Source organism: Ochlerotatus camptorhynchus, unplaced genomic scaffold (assembly GCF_037179485.1).
Source record: "Ochlerotatus camptorhynchus isolate MF236.1 unplaced genomic scaffold, CSIRO-AGI_Acam_v1.1 ptg000090l, whole genome shotgun sequence".
In the NCBI taxonomy this organism is placed as follows: domain Eukaryota; kingdom Metazoa; phylum Arthropoda; class Insecta; order Diptera; family Culicidae; genus Ochlerotatus; species Ochlerotatus camptorhynchus.
In genome coordinates, this window is record NW_027040580.1 from 555,624 (window position 1) to 569,157 (window position 13,534).

The window sequence follows — 13,534 nt, forward strand, 5'->3', positions numbered from 1 at the left end:
AGAGATATGAGCAAAAACACACTTACAGGTCTATTAAAGGATCACCCCAAACTTATGATCGGGCATGTAGATGCCGTGATCAAGATTGAACAGCAGGTTTGAGCTTGGCACTATGCTCATTGAAGTGGATGACCCGGAGTGATGATTAAAGTGCTAAACTGCAAGCCACACAAAAAGGGTTGCTGCATGGAATAGTGGCCTCCATTCAATTCACAATTCCATTATTGTGAATTGAAATATGGAAAAACGTAAACTTGACCGCATAAAACGAGAACAACCCATTCTTGGATCCATTTGGGGTCCCGAATAACTGAGCAATATTCTGGGATGATTGCTTGTAACCCGGCTTCCCGCATTACGTTTGAAATTTGAATGAATATTAGTATGGGAAAACCTACTTTTATGCATTTCCATCCATAGAGACTACATTTCTGCTTGAACCATGCAACTAACCATGTTTAATTAATTTCTCAAATAAGTACGGTGATAGAATGCCTCTAAAAAATGTTATAACTGTTCAAATATGGTTTGATTGAGATGCCAAAAATAACTTTTTCTGCCAACACTGCCGGTGTACCAATGGAAGTCAGATTTCAAACTGAAAAAATTCTGAGTTTCTTATCTTATCGATTTGGTATGTTGAGATGAATTGTTCAAATACAATTCCTCAATCTCATAAGCGTAGTTACCCCGCCACCTCACTCATATAATTTAAGGAAAGCTTCAAACTGAAATAACTTCGGTGTTTCTCATCTTGTCGAGTTGGTATGTTCAGAAGTGTTATTCAAAAATATTTGCTCAATATAATAGGCGTAGTTGGATAAGGGGGCTTATTGTATCCCAATTCGCCCGTTACAACAATTCATCCTCAAATTTTTCACAGTTATTTGGGACCATAAATGTAATAAAAAAAAAACATGGTTCTGAAAAAATGATCCTGATGATCCACGTCTATACCGGGCTATGCGAAAGGTCAACAATTTTACTTTATTTACTCCCTCAAAACGAATCATGTTTCAACCAAGCAACAAACCACGCGCCGCAGGATAGCAAATGGGAATCAATAACAAATGTTCCAACTGGAATAAATTCACCAAACCATAATAGGGTTAACTACCCCATTTCCGGCCTATTAAGCACAACCCGCACTTAGTCTTTCTTAATCTAGCGCAGTTTGGCACCAAACGGAATGTTATTATTACTGATGGCTTCCAAATGTATTTACCTTTCTGTACGTACCGTAAGAAAGAGAAACCAATCGTTGAGATATTGTCAAAAGTCTAACACTGCTTCTTGACGCCAAACTCGGTCTACGGATTCTAAACTCGGACTAACGCATTAAAGTGCCATTGAAACGCCAATGAATTCACTTTGACCTATCGGATGAATATAAAAATTGATTCGGTAGGAGCGCTTCTTTTGTTTTTGTGAATTATGGGTGCAAACCTTCATATCACGCGTTCTCATTGACTTCGATCGGTAGCTTATTAACTAAAGTATCGTACCAAACCCATAATTGACTTGTTAAATTTGAAATCATGGATTTATTTGCTGTTTTCTGCTCGATAGGCCCAAAATGGGCGATTAGGCCGAAGTAGTTCTCTACCCTATTATGATGATCGATGTCCAGATGCGAATTCTAGAAGCTTCCACACATTTTTCCTTTAGCCCTCGCTCTAGTTAATTCCCAAGCTGCACAATAATTAAAAATGAATGAAAAAACGGTTCCCATTTAAAAGAACAAAATATTTGAGGGTTTATGCGCTTACAAAACCCTAATAAAAATAACCATAAAAGAGAGCTTAACGACGTGTTCGGGGCAGGGTTACTTCCACTCACTTGCTATAAAAAAATGTTTTTCGGAATTATGAAATCATGAGATGGTATAGTGATAATTAGTATTTGTAAGCCACAAGAAGAGATCGTAAAGTACGTGTTTGACACATCAAATCTGTCAATAATGCTTTAAGTGCGTCACAATAATCGATTTTACGACTCGTGAGCGCTCAATCTGAGCGAACGCTCACGAATCATAAGATCGCTGATTGTGACGCCCTGAAAGCGAAATTGACAGGTTTTATGAATCAAACACGTACTTACACCCTCTTCTTGTTACTTACAAGTACAACATATCATTATATCATCTAATGATTGCATAATTCCGAAAAAATATTTTTTATAGCAAGTGAGTGGAAGCAACCCTGGTTCGGGGTATCATCGGGGTATGGGATAGTTTACCCATCCGGGATACAGTTCGTTTATGGTATTTGTTTATTAGGGAAGGTATTTCGATTTTTTCGCTGAGATATATGGACGAGTGCACCGATGGATTTGAGTTCACTCACTCGAGAAAAAGTAACACAAGCTGCGGGCAATGTTTACTAATCATGAACACTAAATGTTCATTAATAATGAATAATGAACATTTAGTGTTCATGATTAGTAAACATTGCCCGCAGCTTGTGTCACTTTATCCCGAGTGAGTGAACTCAAATTCATCGGTGCACTCGTCCATACAAAATCAAAACAAGTGATCAAGTGTGTCTACTCTCTCCTATTGAATCAATGACAAATTAGAGAGAAATGAGGCCACAGTACAATGCGACGTTTTAGGTGTTGTGATCGATTTCGTTTATATTTACGAAGAGCTGTACCTCGATGGCGCTTCACCCGAGCAAAGCTGGATATCAAATTGAAATCAAAATTTGCTGTTATTTTCAATACTCCAATTAATCTCATTTTGGTTGACTTAACGGTAACACAGCAAAAATTAGAGCAAAATTTTATACTGTTGAATCAAACGGGAAACTAATCCTGCATTCAATGAAATCAATTGGATTACTGATTTGCATTCATTATATTTAACTGAATACTGGCCTAACGTAAATCGTTAGCATCCATGCTTCTTATGCTGAAAGACGGGAGTTCAAATCTCATCCCGGACAAATAACGAATGACCTAAAATGAATTAAGCTAAACAAATTAACAATAATTGTTAGCTCAACGACAGATGAATTTAAATTAAATTTTCAACAAGACAACAGCAGAACTTGAAGTTAAGTTGCTTTCATTTTAAAAATTCTTGACCGCATAGTAAAAGAACAATATGCTATCAGACTTATGTCGCGAAGATTGAAAGCAAAAGGAGTTTTCATTATGATAGGAACTGCAAAATTTAAAATCGATTTACTTTCATTTTGTTAACTGAGTTTGGCGGTTTCAAATTAGGACACTAAAGTATCACCTGAAGCTCGATAACACGACGAATCTCGCAGTTTCAGGACTCAACCATAGGTATCATCCCTCGTTTGTCGCGGGTTCTTGTGTGGCTGCTCAAGTTTCACTATGCCAATGAAACGGCAATGTGCAATGTCAGATGCTACAAGTGATTCCACCGCTTCAGAAATACTGCAAATAATTAGAAAATGCAGTATCATTCATTACTACTAACTTGTGATAGGAGATGAACCAGCTTGTGGCTGAAAATTTCTTAAAGCAAATCAATATACCATTACTAACTCAATAATTCGAGAACTCTAGATAAACATTTCAAAAGGTCCTATCTGCATTGATCGATTCTCTTTGTCGACTTTCTCTTTCGTTTGAGCTTTCGTTAATAACTCAGCTGCATAACCTTTCCCTGTTGTATTTAACGTTTTGGACGCTACCCGAGCAAAGTCCAGCATCAAAATGACAGCAAATCGAAATCAAGTTTTGATATCAACATCAAACTGAAATCCTAATTTGATTTTAGTTTATGCAATTGACAAATTTTGTTTTCATTTTGCTGTACATTTGCTCTTAAAAAATATGTTGCTGCGGGTTTGTTTTCACTGCCTTAGCATAACATCAAATTGAATGCTTGTTTTGTTATCAGCAGGAAAAATGGATATCAAATTTAGTTTTCACTTTGCTCTCACTGATATCAGAAATAGTTTTCAATGTGATGTCACAGGAAGATTTTTTTGCTCTCAATTTTGATATTTTAACCGTTAAGACGACCAAAACGACAGCAACCTGAGTAATCATTATCAGCGAAAACACAATATCAAATTTAGATTACAATTTGATCTCAGACTTTGCTCGGGTAGATAAGCACCTCCTTTAACAAACGAAGAGGTAAAAATAGCGCAAAACCTGTTTGCATAGGAGTCGTTATCAAAAGAGAGAGTCGATTAAGAGAATCGCTCAAAGCAGATAGGATCATTTGAAATGTTCATCGAGAACTGGCATTTTATACAGAGTTCACTTGTGTCAGACCATTGAAACAAAAAGCTTCGTACTAAGCATCATCCAAATCCAGATTTGTATGAAACTCTATTGGATACCCAAAGTGGTGTTTTCCATTAAAAAAATGTCTGGACTATTTTTTTAATGGACGCATGTAAAAAGTAAGATTATTTTTTTCTAAAAGTCTTAACTTGAAAACGGTAGGTTTGAAAATGGATGTTTCAATACCAAAATTACCTCATGTAAACATTTTTCATAAGTTCAGCCGTTCTCAAGATACTTGTGTTTATTCCACTCCTCGCGCGAATCGAGATGACCATTCTTGTTTCCTTCACGCGTGACAGTTCTCAGTCTATTCCGAATGTCGACTCGCACGATGCGAGATGTTCATTTTGCATCGACAGGAAGGATGATGTTGAATTTGATGTTGGTATAAACATCAGTTTTTTTTAATAAATTAAATCATAGATAAGACAAAAAAACAATAGAGCACACTTTTTTTATCATTTGGGAATTATAACTTAAGGTTCTAAGTAATTATCTGTGCCATTTCGATAGCACGACCGGTTATGAAATTTGGTCCTTGTTTGAGAGAGGTGGAGGTTTGTTGTTATTAATTCGAAGATCTCTTTTTTGTGAATTAACCAATCGTGGTCAAACCCGGTGTTTAGTGTAAAGTTTTCATAATAGTTGTATAATAATAGCAATATGAGCACTTTTGAGGGAATTTATATCTGTAGTCTTGCGTTTTTTTTTGCGAACCTGGTTTAAATGTTTTTCTTTGAATTATCTGATAGATAAATTGTCTAGCTCAAACCTCTATAGGGGTAAGGGCGGGACCATCTTCATCATCTCATCTATCTCCGCAACCACTGGACTAAATTTGACAGAATAACTGCGAACGGAAGGTTTTGGAGTTCCACGTACCCTTTGAAAGAATATCTGGGGAAATGATTCACAGTACCTGGAGTTATGACCTGATTAAAATCTGGGAATTTCAGGCCATTGGCATATCTCCTCAACCACTTAACCAAATTTGACAAAAACCACCGCCAAACGAAAGGTTTCGTATTATTATTATTATTTAACTTTATTAGGGAGGCAAAAGTTTCGTAGCCACATAGAACCCTAAGGTGGAAATTTGGGATTGATTCACAGTATGTTGAGTTATGAACTGAATAATATCTGGGATTGTGAGGTCATGTTTCAAAATGGAATATCTCCTCAACCACTGAGCCGAAGACTTATGTCCGAATATCGAAACCAAGCAAGTTAACCGGAATTTGACCAAATAAACAAGGCGGAAATATTGCACAAAAAAATCTTTCTATCTTTAAGAGCGGACTGGTTATTTAAGTAAGTAGGTTGTTCAAATTTTTTTTTAACAATATCATGATTTAATATCATCAAACAAAACAGTTAGATTTTTGGTTTCAATGATAATAAGAAACAACCTAGGAAATCAATTTCATATTTTTGCGACAGTATATTTTCCTCCAGAATATGCAAAGCAAGACTCGTTCGTAATTTTTTTTAAACCTGCTGATAATATTATTTCGAAATTTGAGGCGGAAGCAAATATTCACATATACGGAAATTTTAACCAACGCTCAGTGAATTTTATTGTTGATGACGACAACGAATCTTTTTTGATACCGATTATAGGAGAAAATTAAACACTTCGTACTCTGTTCGACAAAAGTGCAGAAATTGGACTCAACCAAATAAATCACATAAAAAATCAAAATAACTGCTACTTAGATTTGTTATTCACTCATATGACTGATGATTTCTGGGTATTAGAGTCACCTGCCCCTCTTTGGAAAAACGAAATGTTCCACACTGCTATTGAATACTCCAAATTTAAACATGAAAAAACGGCAACGTTGGATAACAATTTATCTGAAACATACTTCGACTTTCATAAAGCAAACTATGTACTTCTCAAAGAAAAATTAGCCTGTATCGACTGGCAAACTACAATACGTAATCTTGAAATAGAACAGGCAGAGGACACATTTTATCAATAACACTTGAAGCAGAGGAAACCCACAAATTCCAAGACACCAGTTTGGTACAATAAAAAGGATATCAATCTTAAAAATAGGAAACAGAAAGCGCATAAGACTTATAAAAGAAACCATAGTGAAGAAAATCTTACATTTTATCTAGAAATATGTGATCAACTGAATGAAGAAATGAAAAATGCATATGAAGAACATAATACCAAGGTAGACAATAATAATAAAACAGATCCTAGATCATTTTTTAACTATGTTAAAGAGAGACAAAAATCAAAGAACTTTCCTTCTAAAATTCAGTTAGATAACAAAACCGGCAGCACATCTAGTGAGATCAGTAATTTATTTGCTGACTTTTTTCAGAACATTTACATAACTCATACTCATTGTAATTGGTCTACGATTGATTGACGACATAAATTAATAAATAAAATAAATTAATTGTCTAACAAATGAGGGCCTAACTATAAGCAACAACTTTGTAGAAGAGATTTTTAGTCTAAAATTTCAATTTCAGGCTCAAAACATATCCTTCCAGCTAAATCTGCATACTGGACTACTGTGCATTGCAACACAGCACAGCAACTGTTGTGGCAGTCGACAACGGAAACAAAGTGCGACGTTGCAATCATTGCAGAGCCATATCGAGTCCCTCTCGATAATGGTAACTGGGTGTCGGATAGATCAGGAATGGCGGCCATACAAGTCATGGGCAGGTATCCCATTCAACAAGTGATGGCGGGCTCATACGAAGGTTTCGTGATCGCCAAAATCAATGGAATCTTTGTATGTAGTTGCTACGCACCCCCGAGATGGACAATTGAGCAGTCGTCATCGCAAGAGATTTCAATGCTTGAGCAGTGGATTGGGGGAGCAGATGTACCAACGCAAGAGGGTATAGCCTGCTGGAAGCTCTGAAAAATTTTAACGTCAATCTGGCCAAGTTAGGAACCATCAGCACCTTCCGCAAAGATGGTAGGGAATCCATTATCGACGTCACTTTCTGCAGAACGTCGCTAGTGGCAAGTATGAACTGGAGAGTGTGTGAAGAGTACACCCATAGTGACACCATCAAGCGATCCTGTACAATATCGGCGAACGGACACCTGTGGAAATGCGGAGGACGAAAGTAAGCGAGCGAAAGTGGAAGACGAAGGCATCTCTTCATCGTAGCTCCAAGCGTAGACAGCAGCGTCACGAGCCTAAGCACGAACGAGTTGACCGAATCATTAGTAAAGACATGTGACAACTATGCCGAGAAAACTGGAGCCAACGAACAGGCGGCGTCCAGCTTATTGGTGCAACGAGGAAATCAACACCCTCCGTGCTAGTTGTATTCTATCCAGAAGGCGCGTTCAGAGAGCTGTAATAAACACTACTTCTCAGTTGTTAGCAGTTAGGATAATCTAACTCGAGTTTATTGCTCTCGACTATTTATATCATATGTAAACAATCATGTTCGAATGCCTTTGTTTACGTTGCACATTATTGACCACTACTTCTAAGGCTCTGAACCATTTGGTGGATTTTTTAACTTTTGGTTAAAATTTGACAGATGGAAAGTTATCTATTAATCCTACTATCCGAGCATGATTATTTCTGACGGGCAAGAAGTTAAATTTTGACAACCGTGGCTGAGTTCTGCTCGAAAACTGATAGATCGGTAACACAGGGATTTTCGAACATGAGAAATAACTTTCGAAATGTTACTTTTAACCACGAGTTAAATTTAACTTGGCAAATGGTTCACAGCCTAAAACTATCATCTGTTTTTTTTTTATTCCGCCGCTGGCGGTGTTCACTTTTTCCATACACTGAACGAAGTTGTATCTTACAAGAGCAAGAACTGAAGCAGACAGATAGGAGTTCAGGGTGTTGTTCCGAGCGGCCAAGGCTGCACTAAAATGGCAGATAAAACTGAGCAAGTCAAACAGTTTCAAGGAGCTGTGCCGAGATGCCGATGCTAACCCCTGGGGCAACGCATACCGAGTCACGATGGCGAAGATCAGAGGTCCAACGATGCCGGTTGAAATGTGCCCCAACAAGCTGAAAGTTATCGTGGATGGACTTTTGACACAGCATGACCCAACGAACTAGCCACCTACACAGGAAGATAGAGACAATTTGAACAAGTCTCCAACGAGGAACTCCTAACAGCAGCGAAAAGGTTGAAGGCGAAGAAAGCTCCTGGTCCGGATGGAATTCCCAACGTGGCGTTGAAGGCGGCGGACATGTTCAGAATGGTGTTGCAGAAATGTCTGGAAGAGGGTCAGAAGCTCGGAAAACCGCTGGGGGATCCTGCATCGTACAGGCCAATATGCTTGCTTGCGGAAAGCTCTTGGAGAGGATCATCCTTAACAGGCTAACGAAATGCACGGAGAGTGAACACGGATTGTCGGAGAGGCAGTTCGGATTCCGGAAAGGAAGATCGACGGTGGATGCAATTCGGGCAGTGATTGACACAGCTGAGAAAGGTTCCAAACAGAAACGGATCGGAGGAGATCAATACTGCGCCGTGATTACGATTGATGTGAAGAATGCATTCAACAGCGCCAGCTGGGAGGCCATCGCCAAGGTGCTCCATAGAATGATGGTTCCAGACTACCTCTGCAGGATTCTAAGTAGTTTTTTTTTTCCTCTGTTCGGGACATAACATCACTGCGACCAGTAATTTGATCTATTGTAGTATATCCCGTGTCCTTAGTTTAGTGCATGTCGTATTACTCCATCACTATTGAGAAATGATGAAGTATTCGGTTTTGATACAGTTGTCATTCTTGCCTTCATCGCAAGGAATCGATTCTAACTGAAAGGTTCCGCTATTTATACCCTTCGGAGTTGGAACACCCTCCAAAGGCGCGCCCCTTTGTCAGTCAAAATTGGATTCCTTAACAACAAAAACAAGTTATGACACCGATAATGACCATGCATCAGAACCCTAGTCTTAACCACTTCAAACTAGGGAACAACGATTAGAAGATTAGGAATCACATAGATGAAGACTAACTAACTCATTTTTTCCCTTGTTTCAAGATCATCCTCGGTCCAGGCAACCCGAGGACTTATCACTATCAACAAGGCATAAAAAGTAACAAGGACTAAGATGTGTTCCTTTGATTACTGAAAAATCCTGTTCCCCTAGTTTGAAGAAGTTAGGACTAGGAATCGGTGGTAGATCTTACATCCCGTAACGTACCACGAAAAGGTGATCTACCCACGTTACGGTCTAAGTAGTTACTTCCAAGACCGGGCCCTGGTCTACGAGACAGACAGAAATCGCTTAGGATCACGGCGGGAGTTCCACAAGGCTCCATTCTAGGTCCCATGCTGTGAAACTGTAAGTACAATGGCGTGCTGACGCTCTAGCTGCCCAAAGGAGTTGAGATCGTTGGCTTTTCGGATGATGTCATCTTGACGGTAACAGGTGAAACCCTGGAAGAAGTACAAATACTGGCGGCCGAGGCGGTAGATACGATTGGTAACTGGATGCAAGGAGTGAAGCTGCAGATAGCCCACCACAAAACAGAACTGATGTTGGTCAGAAATCACCGTTGGAGAGCACGCCATTGTTTCGAAGCGCGTGCTGAAGTATCTGGGAGTGATGATCGACAACCGGCTAAACTTTAACAGCCACATCGAATATGCTTGCGAGAAGGCCATCAACGTAATAACCAGAATCATGCCGAACAATTCTGGTCCAAGCAGCAGCAAGATGCGTCTTCTGGTTAGTGTGTCTTCATCGATACTAAGGTACGGAGGTCCGGCCTGGATTGAAGCACTGAAAACGAAGCAGAACCAAAGAAAAATGAGCAGTACGGTCCGGCTCATGGCCATGCGAGTCGTGAGTGCGTACAGAACCATTTTGAAGGAGGCAGTATGTGTTATCGCCGGTATGATCCCAATCGGCATCACCTTGGCGGAGGACTACGAGTGCTATATGAGGAGAGAAACCAGAGGACTTTGAAAAATGGTGAGAACGGTGCCGATGGCTAAGTAGCAGCAGGAGAACGGTAAATGGACGCACAGGTTAATACCTCGAAACGACAATGGTCCATTTTAATACTATGAATAGCCTATTCATGAAAAACCATGAAGATAAAGCCGTCGAATGGCAAGTTTGGTGAAAAACTCTGTAACGACCAATGTTCTCAATTGCCGTTGAAAGTCCATAAATAGCTTATTCATGAAAAGTCATGAAGATAGAGTGGTCGAAAGGCATGTTTTGGTGAAAAACTGCAATGAACCCCTTCTACAGGTTCCCCTGGGGTATTCAGATGGTTTCGGAACGGCAAATATTGTCAATGGTCCATTTCAAGTCTATAGTCTTAGCTATTTAGCTTATTCGTGTAAAACCATGAAGATATCGGCGCCGCTTGGAGTCGCCAATATAGTCTGAAGCGCCCATACTCCGTTGCGCATCCATGTTTCACTCCCGTGTTGAAGTGCCGAACGTAGAGCAACAACTCGCGTGGTCTTTCTTTCTCCGTAAAATGAAAGACAGTGTAATTCCATTTCTACTGTATGGAAAAAGCTCTTTGATGAATCAGTTATCCTGAGGTTGGAACTGTGCTCGTCCGCACCTAGCAAACCTCGGATAATAACTCATCAGAACAACTGCCCCGATTCTTTATTCTTCGAAACCTTTTATACATGAATTTGTTACTTAAACTCTACACAATAGTTTTTCTCCAGTATGTACATATAAAGCGAGACAGATAGTTTTTCTCTTGGAAAGTCGGTGTCTGTTTTTTTTTTAACAAGAATTAATGCTCCTCGCGGTAGGAACGGCTATGTAGGATGCTTACTCATCAATGTTTACTTTGACCTTTCGCGAAGCACCTAGTTAAGCCAGCGCGCATCGCTGACGACGCGGTAGCAACTGTTTATAAACAACTGACCCTGGAAATGTGCGACACTGTCACTGCTGCTGTTAAGTTGTGTATTTTTCTACTACCGTATGGGGGTCTATTACTGGTTAATTTCTTACTCAGATTGATATTGGATTTTGAGGCCTTTGCATCCCCTCTTACTTAACCAGCTTGAGAATAATATTGAAGAGATTCTTCTCAAGGATATGCGCTGGTATCTATTCTATATTTGCTAGTTTTGTTTACTGGATCTTCTTACTATTGTTCTTACTCCTACTGTGCCTTTCTTAAGACCCTACTTTGTACTATTGATAAACATATTCAGTCGTTCATACTTAAACTAAATTTTGTCCTTTGGCTAAATCATCTGTGTTAACAAGTTTTATCACGCGTTTTGCTGATATGAAAATTTGCCTAACTGACTTACGTTAATTATGCGTTTAGTTGAGTTATACCATTCTTGTTGCAATTGATATTTAATGTTAACATTCTATAGAATCATTACGAATAATTCGCTATAAGGATTGATGTTTGAATTTGGGGTTGTTGCATAGTCTATGGTCAATTTCAAGACTATAAATTGCCTATTCATGGAAAACCCTTAATATGGAGCCGTCCAAAGGAATGTTTTAGGAAAAAAAAAACTACAATTGAACCTTACACCAGGCTCCCCGGGGACATAACAGTGGTCCTAAATTGGCAAATATAGTCAATGGTCCAATTCAAGACAATATATCGCCTATTCATGAAAAACCATAAAGACAGAGTGAAAATAGGCATGCCATCTCTTCAGAAGAAGTTTGAACACCCCTAAAAACACAAATATTCAGTACGTTTCAACTAGATGAGATGGGTAAGCATTTTAAAAATAATTTATTTATGAAAATAAAATCCAAATACGCCAATCGATTAGAAATAACTCTACACATCTGCTGAAATAAATACTTTTCCGATTTCCACAAACAAACTTTTGAAAAATGTTCAAAGATAATTTTATCACTGTTTTCATGAAATAAACGTTTTCCCCAAGCCCAGTCATCATAGTCGAGTACCACTTGGTTGCACATCGTTCTGCTTGAACCTAAAAAGTTTTAAACAGCGCTGCTTTTGTGTCTCTGCTCATTTCTGCAGGACGGCGTGGTAAGCAGCAAGCAGGAGCAAGAGGTAAATTTTCTCCCTCTCACTCTCTCTGCCGTTGTGCCGAACATTCACGCTGCGACCGGATGATATCGGGCAGGTGTGGGATCGGCTTTAACTTAAGAACGATGTCGTACCGACGCTCATTTTGGACAACGTAGTGGAGATCGATTCTACAAAGGACCACAAATGTTTACATAAAGAATTATATTCCTGGGATAAATCGGCGGTATTGACCGATTTTCACTGAGAATATAGGTAATATTATTTCCCGCTTGGGTCCTGTTAAAATATTACAAAACGCGAAAAATATTATTTTTACAAAATGAATTGTTAATTTTGGAGTTATGTTTTGTTTAATATAGGACTAGTGAATGGAGCACCAAAAATCTAGACCAACAATTGAAATAGGCGGAACAACCAAACGTAAACAATGGCTTTAAACACAAAATTCTCGAGAATCACAACACTTCCACGCAAACTAACAATGCCATTCGATAAAGGAAGTTTGCTCTATCAGATGACGGTGGTAGATTGCTTGGATGTGCTTTGATTCTCGAGGAATTTGCGATTAAAGCCATTGTTTACGTTTGGTTGTTCCGCCTATTTCAATTGTTGGTCTAGAAATAATCAACAATACGGTCGTGCTTTGGACACCCTTACCTTTTTTTGATCAGGCTTTGAAAGATCGCACCACTTTCCAAACATCTGGTCTTCCTTTCCCACTAGCTATATCATCCTTCCCATGACAGCCATTGGGATGCTTCCCAAGTAACCACAAAGCCCGCTAACTGCCCGATAATCGCCCTTTTTGCGATATATGGTAAATATAGGGTTTCCGAACTTTATATCAGTCGTATAGCAGCCTTATATAGCAAAAAGGGCGATTAACGGGCTTGTTGGTTACTTGGGTTGGTCTCTAGTAAAACTGACAATGATTCTCCTCCCCGATGTCAGTATGTCCGCTCCCGTTATTGATCCTGATAGTACTAATTCACCGGAGTTTGCACACTGAGAAAGGATTGCTAATCCAAATCCTCATTAATTTGGTACTTTATGAAAAATTTCGCTGGATCTGGTCAATCGCAAAGTATCAACTACGAACTGTTCGGTCATCATTGCTCAAGTCTTTGGTCGACGCGCTTCATTCTGTGTTCAGCGAAATCATGATATTTTCTCATAAAGCAAAAACAAATCAACTAGATATATTATATCCGGTAGCATCGATAGCATTGTTGTTGTATATATATTTTTCTCAGATTCTCTGTTTCTGTTATA